This window comes from Spermophilus citellus (genome assembly GCF_964194105.1).
Source record: "Spermophilus citellus genome assembly, chromosome: 3".
In the NCBI taxonomy this organism is placed as follows: domain Eukaryota; kingdom Metazoa; phylum Chordata; class Mammalia; order Rodentia; family Sciuridae; genus Spermophilus; species Spermophilus citellus.
The window spans coordinates 30,941,796-30,960,583 of NC_138184.1; the positions used below are offsets into that span (position 1 = coordinate 30,941,796).

An 18,788-nucleotide genomic window follows, 5' to 3' on the forward strand; every position below is an offset into this window, starting at 1 on the left:
CTCCTGCTGAGTGTTTTGGTTTCCTGCCAGTCTGGGAGGTGTGGGCTGCTGTGCTGGGGAAAGGTAATCAAGCAATAAAGCTAATGCTGGATGTGAGAAGGCAGATCCTAGTGGGTGTGGGAGAGGCAGAGAGAAAGGAGGTGGTGGGATAGTTACCATCTTGGAGTGACCCCATCGGTCCTGTGAGAACTCGTCCCACAGTAGAAGTTTGGATTTCACCTATTCATCACGGGAGAGTATTCTTGGGCATGCTTGAATCACTGGGTTTACCAGTCATCCAGCTTTCACTTCCTGTCCATTTTGATATTTCCTGACAAGTGTTTCCTCTCTCTCTCACCTCCCCTGCTTAAAGAAAAAAAAAATTTCCTCGAAGTCAAGGCCTTTTGTTCTGAGATGGTAGACTGAGCACTCTCTTATCTTTCTGAGAGTAGCAGTGTAGTGCAATGGTTAGAAGCACAGCTGTGGACAGATATCAGCCGCTGATTCACTGTGTGACCCTAGTAAGTGAGAGACCCCCTCATCTTTCCAAAGTCTACATCATGGGGTTAGCCATGTGTTAGTCATCATTATTATTTTTTCTACTTTCCCTGATGTTCTCCTTATTGTTTACCCCTCTCCTATGGATGTATTCCTGGTTCCTAGAATACTTGGTGAATGCTGAGTTATCTGCTGAGTGAATACATGTGGGGAGTCCCCAGGGATGTGAAGACACCAGTGGGTTAGGAGCAGAGAGATAAGAAGTTGGCAGAAGAGACCCAGGAAGCCAGCTGAGTACATCATGAAGACCCTTAGGCTCATCTAAGGACTTTGGATTTCATCTTGAATGCAGTGGGAAGCCATTTAAGGAGTTTAATCAGGAGTACAGGGGGATCTCATTTACAATAAAGAAAATTAGTTGTGTTGATAGAGAGAAATAGATTAGAAGTGATGGAGAATGGATGTGGAAGATCAGTAGGAAAAGTTCCGGCGTTGACTACTGGATTTGAAAGTGTATCCACACTATGGAAAACAGTATGGAGGTTCCTCAAAAAACTGAAGATAGAACTGCCATATGATCCAGCTATCACTCCAAAGGAAATGAAGTCAGCATACAAACGAGACACCTGCATACCCACATTTATTATACCACAATGCATAATTGCCAAGATATGGAATCAGCCTGGGTGCCCTTTGACAGATGATTGGACAAAGAAAATATGGCCTATACACACAACAGAGTGTTAAAGAAGAGTGAAATTCTGTCATTTGCAGAAAAATGAATGAATGGTGGACATTATGTTAAGCAAAATGAGCCAGACACAGAAAGACAAGTATCACATATTTTCACTCATGTGAAAACCAAAGGGGGAAAAAATGACCAGAATGTGGAAGAACTAATAGGGGAGGGGAGGAGGCCTGGGGATCAGGGAGAGAAGGGAGGACAGGAGAGGGCAGAAGGGAGGCTAGATATGATATGTATCCTTATAAATGAGAAATGTGTATTTCCAAGCCAGGCAGAAAGAAACATACTGCATGTTCTTTCTCATGGGTGGAAACTAAAAAGAAGTTGACCTGGGGATAGTATAGTGATTACTAAAGAATGAAAAGGGTATATGGGAGGGGGCAGGTGGATAAAAGGAGGTTGGATTTATCAGTGCACACTCTATGCATGTGTGGTGATATTACAAGGAACTGCACACATACACACACATATATATATATATATATATATATATATATATATATATATATATGCATGTTAGGTAAAAGTAATCTAAATTATATAGAAAGAAATGAATGGTTCCTTACCATAATGAAGAATAGCTCTCTGAAACAAATAGCTGACATTGATGAAAACAATTCTTTGGAAATGTTTTATTTTAAAACAAGAATAGCACAGTTGCCTGCTCACTTGCTGGTATATCAGAACATTCTGTACTATGCACTAAGGCAAGAAAAAGAAATCAGAAGCAATTAGAAAAAGTGATCCTCCTCAGTACCCGTAACATCCATAAAGTTAATTATATAAAAATCTCTTAATATTAATGCAATCAGTGAAATGTCAGAAGTATAACATTTAAAAATCTATATTGGAACAATAAAGCAAAAATAATTGCTACTTAGAGTAGCTGACTGCGGTGACTTTGGCTTCTAAGTAATACCAGCCTGAGAAGTGAGAAAATGTGAGAGAGATCTTAGGGAACAGTGGGTCTGATAAGAGGAGAGACCATGGGATAGGAAAGATGACTAGTGACAGTTCTTCATGGTAGGCCTTGTAAAAGGCCAAGAGTTGGAGCTTTTACCAGAGGCAGGACTGCAGAACAAGAGAGGACAATGCTACAGTAAATGATTTTTTAAAAAAATTTCACTTTCTAAATTGTGCTCTATTTGTGTAATATGAATTGAATTGCATTCTGCTGTCATATATAACAAATTAGAATAAATGAAAAAAAATTCACTTTTTCACCTTGTCGGTGATCAGAAAAGCTGTTTTAAAATTGTACTAAAATATATTACTGCCTCCACCCCTTTTCCACACTGGAGATTGAACCCAGAGGTGCTTTAAATCTTTCCTTTTCTCTTTTTATGTTTTTCTTTTCTTTCTATCTCTGGAACTATTGTGAGATGTGGACACTTCTGTTTTATCAGATTTTTTTTCCATTTTTAAAATCCAGCCCCAAAGCCTTCTGAGAGTGCCTTGGTTAATTTGCCTGCTCACCAGTTCGTCTTCCCACCACATTCTGCTCTTCTACCAATCGGTTCAGTGCCTTGATCAAAACTCTTCCTTTTCAAACCCATTATTTTCAGTCAGTAGTTCTAATTGCATTCCTTCCACATTCTCAATAACCTGCATAAGTTCACTGGGGCCATTTAAGATTTGCTTTAAGTTATTGTCCTTTGTTATTCATTAGTCTCTTTGTGGTATAAATGGCACCACCCTGCTTTCCTCACCTGTGTAGCATCCTTGTCCTCTGATCTGGATCTTTCTACCTTTGGCATGCACCTTTTACTACCTTTCTGTGTTCAGCTGCCTTGCCCTGAGTTTTGCACCTAGGAGTGGAGTGACAGATGCACAGGCCCTCCCCTGTCCTCCTTAGGTGAGGACACCTGGTGGAGGGAGGTGCCCTCAGGCCTGGAGTGGAGTGCAGTTAGGCCCCTTCACCCTCTGTCCTTCCTCCCTTCCTCCCAAGGTCTGCCCTCAGTCTTTCTTAACTCCACCTGCCTGAGGCCTGTGATGAGGGGCTGAATGGTGAGGGGGCTTCCAGGAGCTTCTGGCCCTTCCAGAGTGTTCCAGCTGGTGACCCCCCAATGGTGCTTCTGCTTATCATCCTATGACAGTGACTTGGGTGGCCCAATTAGAGGACCTCCTTGAACAGGCCCCTCCTCCTTGTCCTCTGGCCCAGATTGTCTCTGTAGCTGGGAACCCAACCTCTTTTCCTCCCCAGGCCCTCTCTGCTCCCTTGCTCCCTGTCTTGGGTGGCATCTCCCTGAGTTGTGCCTATTCTGTGCCTTGTCCAGGACCAGAAGCAGTGATGCAGATTCATAGATTTGCAAAGAAACAGCGCCACCCTTTGCAGAAAATGCCAGTGGTTTCCATTTGGATGCAGCCTCTGGCCTGTGGATCTTTATGCTTAGAACCTGGAACATTTGATCCACTAAAGGATAAATCTTAATCTGTCTTTCGGGGAGTAATTATTGTTTTTCTTTGTAATCGGAAAAAAATGGGGCTGTAACGCTGTATCCTCGGCAGGTATTTACTGTCACCTCGTGAGTTTCTAAAGGGCCTCCGTGTTTGACAGATTTATGGACCCTGATGAATGCAGAGTGTGAGTTTCTTAAAATTAATGTAACATTGTTCCTGATGATCATAAATAAGAAATGTGGAACATTCTAATCATTTCTGGTGCTGTGTGTGTTTAGGATACAGCAGCTATGCTGAGTTTTCTCAGCAATTAATTCCCGAGTGCTTTGTAAGGGGCTGTTAACTTTCCTCTAGTGTGGTGATAGGATTTTTGCCTCATCATGCTGCTTCTCCTGGGTACTGCATTATGGTTAAAGTAGTAGTTGTATAGTTTGGGCCTTTGTTTTGGTATTGGGGATTGAACTCAGGGGCACTTAACCACTGAGCAACATCCCCAGCTCTTTTGTCAATTTTATTTAGAGATAGGGTCTCACTGAGTTGCTTAAGTCCTTGCTAAGTTGCTGCAGCTGGTTTTGAACTCATGATCCTCCTGCCTCAGCCTCTGGGATTACAGACGTGTTCCCCCACACTTGGCTAGTTTGGGGTCTATGTTGATTGAACACATTCATGTAATTTTAGACAATATACCTGTAAGTTGCTTGAGGGTAGAAATTAAGACATATACCAATATATGCTCAATATCTAACATACAGTAGGCTACTAAATATTTGTGGAAGTCATAAACATTAAAAAATTTCCTATCTGCACAAGAATGGGATCCTAGTTAGAATAAGTTATACTCTATGCATGTATGTCAAAATACACTCCACTGTCATGTATATCTAAAAAGAACAAATAATAAAATAAAAAGAAATGGCTGGGGTTGTGACTCAGTGGTAGATTACTTGCCTAGCATGTATGAGGCACTGGGTTCAATTCTCAGCACCACATATAAATAAATAAGATAAAGATCTGTTAACAACAACAAAAAAATGAAAAAGAGAAATAAATGAAATATTGTTATAAAAAAAGAGGATGAACTCCCCCAAAACAAATAAATTTGAGCAAAATAAGGGTGTAAAATTCCCTAGTTTAAAGATGTTCACACCTGCATATGGTTTTGTATGACAGGAATTGTGTTTAGCTGTGAGTATTTGAACTGATTGAAGATAGTCAACCACTGGTTCTCACCGTTGGTTGACTGTAGTTGCCGACACCTGGGGATCATTAAAAAGCTACTAGTGCCTGGTTTTCTCCCCTTGGGATTCCGGCTTATTGGTCCCAGTGCATGCTGGGATTGAAGTTTGTAAAAAGTGTCCAGATGATTCTAATGTGCAGCCTCTGGTTTTCTGTCACATGAAAGAAGTTTGGAGATAAACTTTTCAGGACTGCCTTGGGGATTTCACAGATATCAGAGACCCAATCTCCTTTGAACTTTCTGCCTCACTATCTGTAGAATGTGGCATGTCCTTCTGGTACAAGAGGACTCATGGGATTCTGGCCATCATATCCATCTTCCACAAAGCAGATGGAGGAGAGAGGGCGTGTAATACATCACAGCTCCTTATTAGCAGGAACTTAGTTGACCCCATCTGGGGGAAAAGGAGGTTAGGATATGTATTCTGGCATAGTAGGTTATGCTCAACTAAAAACGAGCATTCTCTTAATATGAAAGAGAAGAGAAAACAGATCTTCTAGGGTAGCAGCCTGTCTCTGCCACACCTGGTTTCAGACCACAAGTTGCAGAGCTGAGTTTTGGATCCTGGTTTCAACTAAGGTTTCTGCTACCTCTCATAAAAATGGAACGTGGCTATTTGGAAACAGCTGGTGGACTTGGGCAGTAAATGTTGGGAAATTAAAATATGTTTAGCCTCGCACCTGAGTTCACTGCGTCAGAAGTGGTTTGCTAGACAGTAAAGTGGGGTTGATGAGGATCCAGCATCTAGAAATAAACACATCAGTGTATGTCACAAACAGGCACCTTTCGGTTCTCCCCGACGTTTTGTTGGTGTTTGATGTGGCCAATCACTTCTTCCTTTCTTAGATGTTTTCTTTCTGGGCTTCTGGCTTTCTGCCTGCTTCTCTGCCTTGTTTCCTCTTCTCTTTGGCTGTTTATTGTTAGAGTTCCTCAGGTGTGGGGCCCAGGCCCTCGCCTTCCTGTCTTCCTTCCTCTGCCATCTTCCCCCTGCCTGTGACCTCAGTGTCAATCACCTTACCCTTGACCTTCAGATTTACACCTCCAGCTCAGACCTCTGGGTTCCAGATCTGCTCACTCAATGGCTAAGTAACATCTCTGGAAGTTTTAGGGATACCTCTAAGGCGGTCTTCCCAAACTGAATTCCTGGCCCATCATGTATTTATTTATTTAGCGGCGCTGGGGAACTGAACCCAGGACCTCACGCATGTGAGACAGCCCTGTACCACTGAGCTACCTCCCCAGCCCGCTCCCTCAAGTCCTACCGTTGTAACTGCAAAGCTCTGTTATCCTCACCCTTGTCTAGACTACTGCCAGGGATGCTGGGAGGTTTTTTTTTTTTAAACCACTTTTTATTAAGGTATAATTTCCACACTATAAAATTCACTTAAGTATACAATCCAGTTATTTTTAGTGTGTTTATAGAGTTGTACGAAGACCACCATGGTTCAGTCTGACAACATTTCTAACACACACGCAAATCCCTCTAAGCAGTTGGCAGTTAATCCTACTCCAGACAACCACTGATCCTTTTGTCTCTGTGTATCCCTTTTCTGGACATTTCATATAAATGGAATCAGATAATGTGTAGTCTTATGCATCTGGCTTCTTTCACTCAGCATAATATTTTTGAAGTTCACCCCTGTTGTAGCATGTGCCAGTATTTTGTTCTTTTTATTGCTGAATGGTATTCCATTCCATGGTATGGAATCACAGATCACCTATCTGGTTGCCAGTGGATGGACATTTGAATTATTTCCAGTTTCTGGCTACAATCAATAATACTGCTTTGCATACTATAATGATGCAGCCACATCAATGTTTATAGCAGCTTAATTCACAGTAGCTGAACTGTGGAACCAACCCAGATGCCCATCAATAGATGAAGGGATAAAGAAACTGTGGTATATATATATATACAATGGAATATTACTCAGCATTAAAAGGGAATAAAATTATGGCATTTGCAAGTAAATAGATGGAGTTGGAGAATATCATGCTAAGTGAAGCAAGCCAATCTCAAAAAACCAAAGGCCTAATGTTTTCTGTGATTAGTGGTTGCTGATCCACAATGGGGCGGGGCATGGGAAGAATAGGGGAACTTTGGATTGGACAAAGGGGAGAGAGGGAAGGGAAGGGGGCATGCGGGTAGGAAAGATGGTGGAATGATATGGCTATCATTACCCTAGGTACTTGTACGATTGCACAAATGATGTGAGTCTACATCACATACAACCAGAGAAATGAGAAGTTGTGCTCCATCTGTATACAATGAATTGAAATGCATTCAGCTGTCTTGTATAACCAGTCAGAACAACAACAACAACAAAATTAACTAGACCCAACATTCCCTAATAATAGTAGAAAAAAATCTATGAGATAAATCTTGTAGGGCACACTGACATGTCAAACAAACAAATAAAATATTAAGTTTCTGATCTTTCCATTACAAAGATAAAAAAAGAATACTGCTTTGAATATTTGCATGTAAGCCTTTGGCGTGGACAGGTTGTGTTTTCTGTTTAGAAGATTCTCAGGAGCAGAATTGCTGTGTTTCAGGTTGGGTTTATTATTTCCCCAGCAGCTGTACATTGCCTGTTCCTACAAGCAATGCAGGAGGGTCCTAGTTTCCCCACTTCACAAGTTGCTGCTGCTTAGTCTTTTTTATTATGGCAATTCTGTGGCTGGGGAATGGTATCTTATTGTGCTTTTAATTTGCATTTTCCTAAAGACTAATATGTTCCTGTTTTCATGTGTTTATTAGGCACTCATGTATCTTCTTTGGTGAAAGGAAATCTTTTGCCTGTGTTTTGGTGGGATTTCTTGTCTTACTGTGAGAGTTCTCTGAATGTTCAGATATGTGTGCCTGGCATTCATTCAAAGATTGGTGGAGATTGTGCTCCAGTATCTTTGGCCAGCAGGGCTTCCTGGCTCTGCTGGTGTGTCTGGAACCTCAGGCTGCTTTCATGCCTGGCTTGGCCTTGTCTTTCTGGCAATCTCCTTTGTGTGTAGGTTCTGTTGGCCAAGGATGTGTGGGTGGCTTGGGCCTGCGCAGGTTTTGCTGCATTTCTGCTCAGCCAGTGCAGAACTTGGGTATGTGAAGTTTCCTCCCCTTTGGGAGCTCCCAGTTAGATCCCTGGCTAGTGAGTGGATTGCTCCAAACCAGGCTGCAGTCTCAGGCCAGTGAGGCTCTCCAGTGGCAACATTGCCAACCACAGGAGCCCTTTCCCTGGGTGGCCTCAAAGTGCCTGTTCTTCCCACCTGCCTGTCCTGGTAGAACTACTAGTTAACATAGCCAGGTAAGGGATGGGAACAGCCCAGCCCTGGTGACTGCAGACCCTGCCCATTCTTACCAAAGTTCAAGAGTTTGCATGAATAAACTATTCTCATTTTATGGCTTTGGTCTGTTTCCGCCGTATTGAACTGGTTGCTTTGGGCAGAAATGAGAAGTTGTGCTCATTTCTAGTTGTGCTCATTGTCTAGTTGTGTAGCTGATTTCCGGGAGAGAAGCTTGGTTAGCCTCCTTAGTCCATGGTGTTGAACTGCAGTGAACCACTGCTCTCCTGTGTCCACCGGGCTTCTCTTCTAGACTCGGCCTGCACTGGAGCTCAGGGGTTCTCCTTTTCCAAACTGGGCCTAGCTCCCCCTCTTCTGCTTGACACCCTTCAGTGGAGTGCTCTTGACGGACTCCCTCCATGCCTCGCTGGTCTGTCTGCTTTTACCTTCCTGGTGTCTCTAGCAGCGTCTGAAAGCATGTTCCTTCCTCTGTGCCACAGTCACACTGTCCCCTTACCCAGCCTCAGGGCCTCTCCACATAGTTTCCTTCACCTGGAAGTCTCTGCTCCTCTCTCCTTCTGTTCCATTACCTCATTCCTCCGATCTCAGTTCGTCTCCTTGGAACTCCCTCCAAGTCCCATTCTACTAATTGACGTGACTCTACATGACACATTATCACAACTAGAATTTGGCTTTTATTTTAGTGAATATTGTCTGTCCCCCTTACCCCCACCCCATATATCTTTAGCACTTAATGTGATACCTGGCACATAGTAGGTACTCAGAATATTATTTTTTTAAAAAATAGTGAATTTTACAAATAAAACTTAATTATGGGACTAGAGATACCTACTTCAAAGCAATTATTGAACTTATGTGGATTCTTTTCTCTTTCACCATAACATGAGTAAACTTTCCAGAGTGCTTTCCCATATTGTAGAACCTATGTCCAGCTGACCACACTTGCCAAATAATTTACTCCCCGCAAAAAGAGTAGACAGCCTCTCATATGAAGTCCTGTCTTGTTGGTCTTGTAGTAAATTAACTAAACTGCTAATCTCATGCAACATGAGCATCATCATCAGATCCAATTTACTGTCTGCATTTAGGAACATAATAGGTACATTTGGAAGTTCTTATTTTATAAGCAGGCACACCTGTGGGCAACTGAGGTGGGGGGGGGGCGGGGGAATGAACAGTTTTCAAAAGAGAATTAGCTAGCTTTTCACTTTTACAGACATGGAAATCAAGGCTCTGAGTGGATAAGTAACTTGCCCAAGGTCACAAAAATGAGAATTAGTGTGTCAACCTAAAAAAATAAAGAAGCAATCTGAGATTCTCCAAAGAATACTGGTATCTGGAGAATACCCATGCCATAGTAAACTGTGGGGGTATTCAAGGAGGTTGAGGCAAGGGGAAGGTTTCAAAGGCCAAAGTGAGGATTACGTCAGATGTTCTGGAACAGTAATCCTTGGCTGCAATGATTAATAATACGAGTGGTGTTAGTCCAAGGCTGAGCAGTTGCTGGGCAGATGTCCTTGTAGAGGTGCGTTTTGTAAGAGGCTGCAGTGGCCTCTGTGCCTGCTTGTGGTTCTGGCAGTCTTTTGTGGTAGCCACCATCAGGCAGTCACAGGCAGAACCCCTTCCTTTATAACCTCTAGGCTTTTATTCACTTTTATTTTTTGTTAGGGTTGACGTAAGGGACTCCATTTTGATTTTGACAATTTGTACGTTTCTTGCACAAGTGGTTTCCACAGAGCATGATTATGAATAGCATAAGAATCACCTGGGACCTTACAGGGAACTCGAGTTCTCGTGCTCCACCCAGACCTCCTGAATCAGAAATGCTTGTGGAGAGGCCCATGAGCACTTAACAACCTCCAAGTGATGCTAGTGCACCTAAGTTTAAAAACCTCTGCTCCAGGCCGCAGCCTGCCTGCTGACCACCGAATGGCATCTCTTTCCTCGATGCTGAGACACCCCTTGGAGAAAATAACAAGACACCTTGACTCCAGTGACCCAGAGCCTGACTCTGCTGGATGTGTGGGGGAAAAGCTGAGCCATGGGGCCTGTTCGTGATGTGCTGGCTCTTCTGGCCTCCCCAGGATGGCTTCCCATCTTGCTCGACTTTAGGGGGTGATAGCTGGGGGCACCCACCCATCTTTATCCCAAGGCTTTAGCCAGTAGCAGGATCTGTTTCAGTGATGTGATTTTTTTTTGGTTTTTTTTTTTTTTGAGCTTAAAGTAAAAGAAAGGCTTGAACTGGGACTCGGCCCATCTTGGAGATCCTCAAGTAAGTTTCTGTCCTTGTTGGTGGCAAGAAGGATGATGTGATTTGTGAACATGAAGACACAGCTTGATACTTTAGGATGTACTCTGGGTACCATGCTCTGCTCACCTATGGGCACCAGGAACCCAAGAGTTAATAGTTCGGAAGGTGACAAGGCACTATTAATCCTCGTCAGGGCCCAGTTCTTAGTTTCAGTATTAAATCTCCTAGTCTTTAAAAACCTACTCTTTGAAACTCATCATGGGTTAAATCCAAGTGCAGTTCATAAAAGCTCGTGTTGAAAGTTCTTTTGGACTTCTGTGGGGGCCTTATCAGGGGTTTCTAAGCAGCAACCTCTGGGGATGGCAGCTCTCAATCTCCGGGTGCCTGGGGACCCTCTGGTCAGGTGGGAGACTGACTGCATAATGCCAGGTGATGATTCTCTTGGGAGGGAACTCCGTGCTGGATTTTGTCACTTTAAATCTTTCTCAAAAAACAAACAATTTCCAAAATGACTGAAGCAAGAAACCTGTCTGTGCTGTGGTGACTTAGGAAAGCTGAGCTTTGGCTCTTTCATATGCAGACAGAATGAGGACGGCTAACATATTAATCTGTATTGTATGGGCTCAGGGGTGCTCAGGTGTTTGTTGAATGAGTAATTGAGAGAGTTGGCAGATCAGAAGCAACATGAGTGGTGAATAACAAGTTTTTATCTTGCCTCTGATTTTTGTATTTTGGAGGGCTTCTGAGCTTCTGAATCACTTGCAAAAGTTTGTGAAATTCCTATCCCCTCTTCCCCCAACCTTGTCCACAAAGATTCTCTAGGCCTGGGTGGAGAGTTGGGAATTTATGGACTTTGTTTGCTTTATAATTTTAATTTTGAAACATTTTAAATATTTTGTTTTGTCATACCCTGCCCACGATTGGCTAAAAAATAGTCCTTAGTACTTTCTCCCAATGTTAATATTAAACAACTTTAATAACACAACTATATATTTTAGAACATAAACTATAATAATTCAATATAACTACAATATGATGTGCTGTTATTAAAACTGTTAATTTATATTAAATACAGTCTTTTTCACATACCAGGTACTTTGCAATGAATGATTATTTTATTTTCTATTTATATTTCTATCAGTAAAGCAAATATCTTTGCTTTATTTTTGACCCTGAGTTGAGACTTTAGTCTCAACTGAATAGTTTAGAGTCCTGGACTATAAAGTCACACTGCCTGGGTTGCAACATAGGCCCAATTATAGCTCTTTCAGAGTTATCAATCTTTCTGTGCTTGAAGCCATCTGTTAGGAAGGGGTTATAATCACACTTACTTTATAGGACTGCTGTGCCACACACATGAATTCTTTTTGTGGGCATCACAGTGCATGGCACATAGAAAACACGCAGTAAATAGTACCAAATGTTTTTGTTAATGGTTTTTGTATGTCTTTAAGATATCTGAAGAGCATTAATGGTCATGCACCAGACAGGACATACTGTATCAAGGTTTTATGATCTGTTTGAGATTGAATTTGTGAACTTGTCACAACACCTGCCTGAATGTTTAGGAATGGATTGTGTTCTTGTATAATTCTTAGTCTTTTTTTATATGACAGTGTATTTTTGACATACATGGTCTCATATGATATATATGATACTAGGGATTGAACTTGGGGGCACTAGACCACTAAGCCACAACCCTAGCCCCATTTTCGATTTTGAGACAGGGTCTCACTGAGTTGCTTAGCGTCTTGCCATTGCTGAGGTTGGCTTTGAACTTGCAGTCCCCCTGCCTCAGCCTCCCTAGCTACTGGGATTACAGGCATGTGCCACCGTGCCCGGCTTGTATAATTCTTGAGTAACAGAGTAAATTCATCCCCTCTTGGTGATGAGCTGTGGGGCCCTCTGGAGTGAGAGACCCTCTATCTCCTGGTATCTTTGGGCATGCTAGTGACAGCGGAGAGATGTGAGAAGGCCATCACGTTTCTCCAGCCACTGCCAGAAATTTTGAGAGTCTGGAGGATTCCAGACTTGACAGCTTGGCTGGGATGTTTGCCTGCAGGTGCTGTACCTTGGAACTGTTGGAAGCTTTTGACTGTAGGATCCAGCATCCTCTCCAGGAAGTTGGAAACTCGGAGGGTTTTGAATGTCAACTCATCTTGAGTTGACAAGACCTTGGTGGAGGGGGGTGTGTGTGTGCGTGAATCTCTTCTCCCTGGGTATAGGCACATTTTTGGGGTGGTGCAGTCTCCTTTTGTACGTTGTGATAATTGAGGCAGGATCAAGATCCCACTGAGGATGTGTAGACACTTCTTATTGAAGCTGGCTTTTCCAAGGAGGTCATTGTTTGGAGAATTTTAATTTTCATATGGATATCGGAGTTTCATCAACCATCCACAGATAGTATTAATTTTGGAGGCTTAAGATACACATGGGAAAACAAATGCACAATTTGGGTCCCCTCTCTTCACTTAGCATACTTCTCTTTGTTGATTTCTTCCCCCGTTTTATTTTCTGTAAACAGTGTATTAGAAGCCTTAGAAACTTGGTGCCTCTTGATCTGAGAAGTGATGCTGTATCTCTGTGCACAGGGAATTGGCAAGCTACCGGTGTGTGCCCTGCTGGAAAGAGCAACTCCCCCTAGCTCTGTGCCGGAGGGGATGTGGACTGGGATCTGGAAGAGTTAGGCAGTAAATAGTCTCACATAGAGAAGGGTCATAAACTGAAGAACAAGGTCACAGTTGCCATTGGTCAGAGCAAGGTGGGGTGTGGACATCTGAGCACAGGCCCTGTTCATGCAGTCCAGATGTTTGGGGCAGTTGCTTCTGAGATGGGGTCCCTGGGGAAGGCAAGGCAGGTGCAGCAGGGGTCACCACATGCCACCAGGCTGTTGCCAACCAGGAATTTGATAGACATCCTCTTTCATGTGGGGGTCCTGGGCCTGGCCCATCCAGGGCTCAGTAGATTGGCCCTGGTCCTCATGAGGACTAGGAGTCTGGGGAGCCCTCTTGGGAAGAACAGCAGTGTGGCCGAGAGGCAGTCTGATCAGACACCAAGGACAAGCCCACGACTTTACTTCTTCATCTCTTTACTCTTGTTTTAATTTTCACTTTTAAATTTAGATGAATTGATTTCACTGTGTGAAGACCAGCCTGTCAAACAGAATTCCTCTTCAAAGGAAGGTTTTTTTTTTCTCCCCTGCTTGTTTTACTCTGTAATTTTCCTGTATTTTGGCTGTAACTTCTGCCTGTCAGCATTAATGAGCAGCTGGCCCGCCGCCACGCACATCCTTCTCCTTGACGTTTCTCTGGAGTGCGTTGGACTCTCTATCTCTTGGTGTTTGGGGGATGGTGGTGGCAGTGCTAGAAATATCTGCTCGTAGATGAGTGCTGGGGAACCTAGGGTTTGGTGGGCGGCTGTTGGCCCTGGCCACCCCCCCCCCACACACACACACTGCAAAGTAAAAGGGCCCAGTGTTCACTTCTGTAATGAAACTTGTCATGCAAATGCGAGGGGGAGGGGGGAATAGCAAGGCCACTGGTGTAGACGGATGATCCTTGAGAGATGCCAGACCGGAAAGCAACCAGGTGTAGGTGCTATGCTCTGTGGGAGTCGGTGAGCCAACGCATGTGTGAGTGAGTGGATGCATGAGTGTGCAAGAGCTAGTTTGTAAGCGTGTGCTAGCATGAGCATGTATAGGTAGGTGTTTGTGGGCTCCAGTGAGAGGGCACATATTGCAAATGTGAGTTTATGTGAGTGCGTGTGTGTACTTCCTTTTCTTTGCAAAGGAACAGAATTGGTTTAAGGATATTAGTTATTTAATAGCTTTTCCTGAGCCCTTCCCAGAAAGTGTCCTTCCCCTTGTCAAAGCTCCCAGCTTGGGATTAGGTAGGGGTGCCATCAAGAAACTGGCTTGATAAGGATTAAAGTGGCTTTCTGTATTAGTTTTGCGTTACTGTAACAAATACCTGAAGAAAAAAAAACTCAAAGGAGAAAAGATTTTATTTTGGGTCATGGTTTCAGAGGTTTGTCTGTGGCCAGTTGATTCCATTGCTCTCAGGCTATGGCAAGGTGGGATATCATGGTTGAAGATTGTGGCAGAAGAAAGCTATTTGCCTCATGAAAGCCAGGAAGCAGAGAAGGAGAGCTAGGGGCTGGGGACCAAATATCTTTAAAGACACGTCCCAGTGACCCACCTCTTCCAGCTAGACCCCACCTCCTAACATTCCCTTTACTTTCCCATAGCATCACCAGTTGGGGACCAGGCCCTCAACATCTGAGCCTTTGGGGGACTTTCTAGAGCTAAACTGACACTTCATTCATGGGTTTGACTCCTCCCCTTTCTTACCCAGCACGTTATTTGACTTTTCATTTCACATAACAAAAAACTCTGTACACAATTAAGGTCACCTACATAGGAGTCAAGTTGCACACTACAGTGCAAAGATGCTAATTTAAAAAGATAACAGAACCTGGAAGTTAGGTTTGCCTTGTTCTTCCCTCTAGAAGGGAAAGACTTTAAGATTGTTGCAGGATTTTATCTAGCAGTTTTACTCGGCTTAATGAAGCCTAATCTAGAAATATGGTTAACTTTCCTATTTAGAATGAAAGCTGTGATTTTTAGATATAGCTGCAGGCTCCAACCGGCAGGAAGCAGACAGAGCTGTGACCTGGTGGGAAGCCAAACTTAATTTGTTTCCTCCCAGGGGATGCAGACCAACAGGAATTGCTCTTTTGAATGCCGTCTAGGCAGTTCTTACCTGTCTGCCTGGAGCTGACTGAACTTTCAAAGGCTGTGCTGAGAGAGCACTTTGTGTAGTGTGTTGTGGTTCTTAATCAGACAGGACCCCATGCTCTTCTCCAAATATGATGAAATTTTAAGTGTCCTTAGCAGTACATTATTGATGACCTTCCTTAGGATGCACGATTCAGATTTGCGCATTTGCATTTAAACTATTTTTAGGAAGTAGTGGAAATGGTCCCTCGCCACATCTGAGGCAGGAGGTTGGAATTAAGATGCCAGTTTGAAATGGATAATATGAAAAATCATTAATATGTCCCCATATCCTGCACAATGACATCAATTGGTTATTCTGCCATCCTTTCTGAAAAAATAAAACATTCAATTAATTTCTTCAAAGCAGCTTTTGAATGCTATCCTTTGCAAATGGAGTTGCTTGTTTGTGCAGGATGTGCTTGGTTAGCTGCCAGGCTTCCATGGCGGGGTTGGTGGGAGGAGGAAGCAGAGAGATTGTCTTCTCTCCATTGCAATTAGTGGCACAGTGCACAGAGAAATCGAGGCAGTCGAGAGCAAGTCGGTTCTGCCTGTTCCTTGAACACACATCCCCTTCTGTTCTACTTCCCCCAGCGTGAGAGCAGCACTCATTCATGGGAATGCTGTGTCTCCCCCCCCCCCACCCCATGTTGGGGGAGACTATGTGCCAAAGTTCCTGCGCCTTTAAGGACTGTGGGTAATGGTGTGACTTGTCTACATAGCCACACTCCTGGTGACATTAACTATAGGTCAACTTGAAAGCATTTCCTCCTAGAGAGGCATTAGCACCTACCCTGACCGTTGGCAGCTCAGAAATTAACCTGGTTCATCTATCTTTGGAGTTGGTCTTCACGAGTAGAAGCAAATTTCAAGTAGAAAGACATGAACCTGGAGCTGAGATTTTTATGAGCCAGCCCTGCATTGCTTCTGCTTGCATTTTGTTGGCTAAAGCTCAAACCCTGTTCTGGAACATTTCGTCAATGTCTACTGCAAGAAGAAAAAGGGATTTGGTGATGGTCGTTTTTAGCCAGTGCTTCTCAGACTTTACCTGCATCAGAATGGCCTGGAAGCTTTGGAAAGCACAGCTTCCTCGGCTCCTCCCGCAGCATTTGTGATTGTGCAGGTTTTGGGTGTGGCCTCGGCTTCCATTTCTGACAAGCTCCAGGGTGATGAGGCTACTGTTGGGCTAGGGATCCCATTTTAATAGTCCCAGTTTATGATACATTTTTATGTCTTGATTTATATGTGTTGATCATGAGAACCAGAAGTGTATTAGTGACATGAGAGATGAGAGGGAAGGAGAGAAGTGAAATAGATCATCTTGGCCAGGTCATCCAGACTATTAAAAATAATTACAATTGGAAGACTTCTTAAAGACGAGAAGTTTTGGAGGATTGAGGACTGGGTGCTCATGGGCTCAGGAGGTGGCTGCTCCTTGCTCCATGGGAGCAGGAGGGTGAGGAAGAGCCCCTGTGCCTGGCAGCAGAGGCATTCAGTGTTACTGGCTGTGTTGCAGCAGGAAGGTTAGGGGAATACAGTACACAAGTAGAGGCTGGAGAGATCCTTGGGAGATAAGGGAGCATCTGCAATTGCCACAGTGGGCTAAGCCCTGAATTTGGATGCAGATGAGCTGGGCTTGGATTTCAAGTTTCTTTGCATCTTTGGGCATCTCTACATTGGTCTTCTAGGTCATAATCAAAATAAATAAGGCAGGAAGTTTGTAAACTTTCTTAGCCATGTTTTTAGGTTAAAAAGAAATCTCACCATAAATCTTATTTATGAAGTAGTTAAGGCATACATTTGGATGGAGTTTTGTACTAACTTGGTAGCCCTTTGAAAAACATTGGAGGAAAACTATTTTCCTTTCTTAGCTACAATTACTTATCAGTGGAATGTGTGCACTTGTGGACACTGCATGGCTGCTCAAACCTTGGAATTATATTGAACATAACTCCTGTCTTCTACATTAATTTTCTTTTCATGTTGAGTATTGGTCCAGGGCTTCATGCATGTGAGGTGCAAGTTCTACCACTGAGTTACACTCCCAGCCCCCAGTGTTTCTCTATTGTAGCAAATGCTGAAACATCTTACAAAGATAGGATGTGGTCAAAAGGAATATAGTGCAATCTGATATTGAAACTGAGAACTACCCAAGTTAGTAGTGTGGAAAGGATCTGACCTGTGTCAGGTGTTCTTCAAATGTGAAGTATTTTGCTGTGTCTGAGGTCACTGCATGGCTCAGGTATACAGTACATGTGGAATTCAGGAAGTTGCTCATTTCTTTAACCAATAGTAATGGAGTGAAGTCAGGTACTGTGCTGGGTACTGGGGTGGGGACCCAGAGGCTAGACATTGAATCATATCGACACAAAGGTAGACTTCCACAACCAGAATTTCAGGGTGCTATGAAGAGGGATGTCTGATCTCAAAGTTAGCCTGGCAAGAAAAAGGAGGGAACATTGTAAGAAGGGGAAGTTCTTTCTGGGCAGGTGTTTCTCAGCTTGCCTGTAGTGAAGGATCTCCTCCTGTAGGTATTGTGAATGCCTGTGACTAGTGACTAATAAGTAGCAGCATGTGTTTGACATCTCAACTAGTCGGAGACCAGTTCAACTGATCATACCGATTGGGGGTGGGGGAACCACATGCAGGAAAGTTTCAAAAAGCCGTTGTGCACTAGTGTCCGTTTGTGTGGACCTGCAAAATTTGTTGACCACACTTTGAGAAACTGTTTCCGACAGGCAGAACTGCATATGCAAAGGTCTTGGGGGGAAAGAGGGAAGGGAAGCCCAGGGTGGTTGGAGCAGAAGGGGAGAGGAAGAAAAGCCAGGGGGCACTGTGCTTGGTCTCTAGGCTGCAGGAAGAATTTGAGTCCCAGTTGAAGGCATTTCCATCTTGGTGGAGAAGGGGAAGTTGTCTTACTACTTAGCAGGTGACAGCTTGAGAGAATAATCCTTCTTTAAAAAAAAAAAAAAGTTGGTACCAGGGATTGAACTTAAGGACACTTAACCCTGAGCCACATCACCAGCCATTTTTTATTAGAGAGGAGGTCTTTCTGAGTTGCTCGGGGTCTTGCTAAGTTGCTGAGGCTGGCTTTGAACTCATGATCATCCTGTCTCAGGCTCCCGAGCCACTGGGATCACAGTGTGTGTGCCACCACACCTGGTTTGAGAGAATAATCATCAAGTCAGATGTTTGGCTTCAAAGATTTGATGTATGACTTGGGCAATTTTCAGTTCCCCATCTCTTACTATGGATGTTCTCCCCTTCTTTGTTAAAAGGCATATATGGGAGGGCCTGAAGTATGTGCAGGTGTTTGTAGAAGTCCCTCCAGTTCCCTGACGGATGATGCCAGATACTCTGGTTCCTCCTGATACACTCACTGCTGGTTGGAAGTGGAGGCCCCGCTTGCTGCTGCTTCCTGGGTATAAAACCACTGCTCTTGGGGCCTTATGGATCCCAGCTGTTCCTCTGAAGTCACATGGAGCATGTTGTGAGGCTGTGCTGCAATGCTGCTGCTAGTCTTTGCCATTCTGAGGTTTAATGTGGTATCCATGGCACCAGCTGAAGCCATGGGAGTTGTACCATGTTTTGAATGGACCTGATCCACTGG

At 43.6% G+C, this 18,788-nt stretch overlaps 1 protein-coding gene across 2 annotated transcripts in view; it reads left to right on the plus strand.

Moving 5' to 3' along the window:
• Positions 1-18,788, plus strand: part of OSBPL10 (oxysterol binding protein like 10) — a 283,487-nt gene that overhangs the window by 82,541 nt on the left and 182,158 nt on the right. The window lies entirely within an intron of this gene.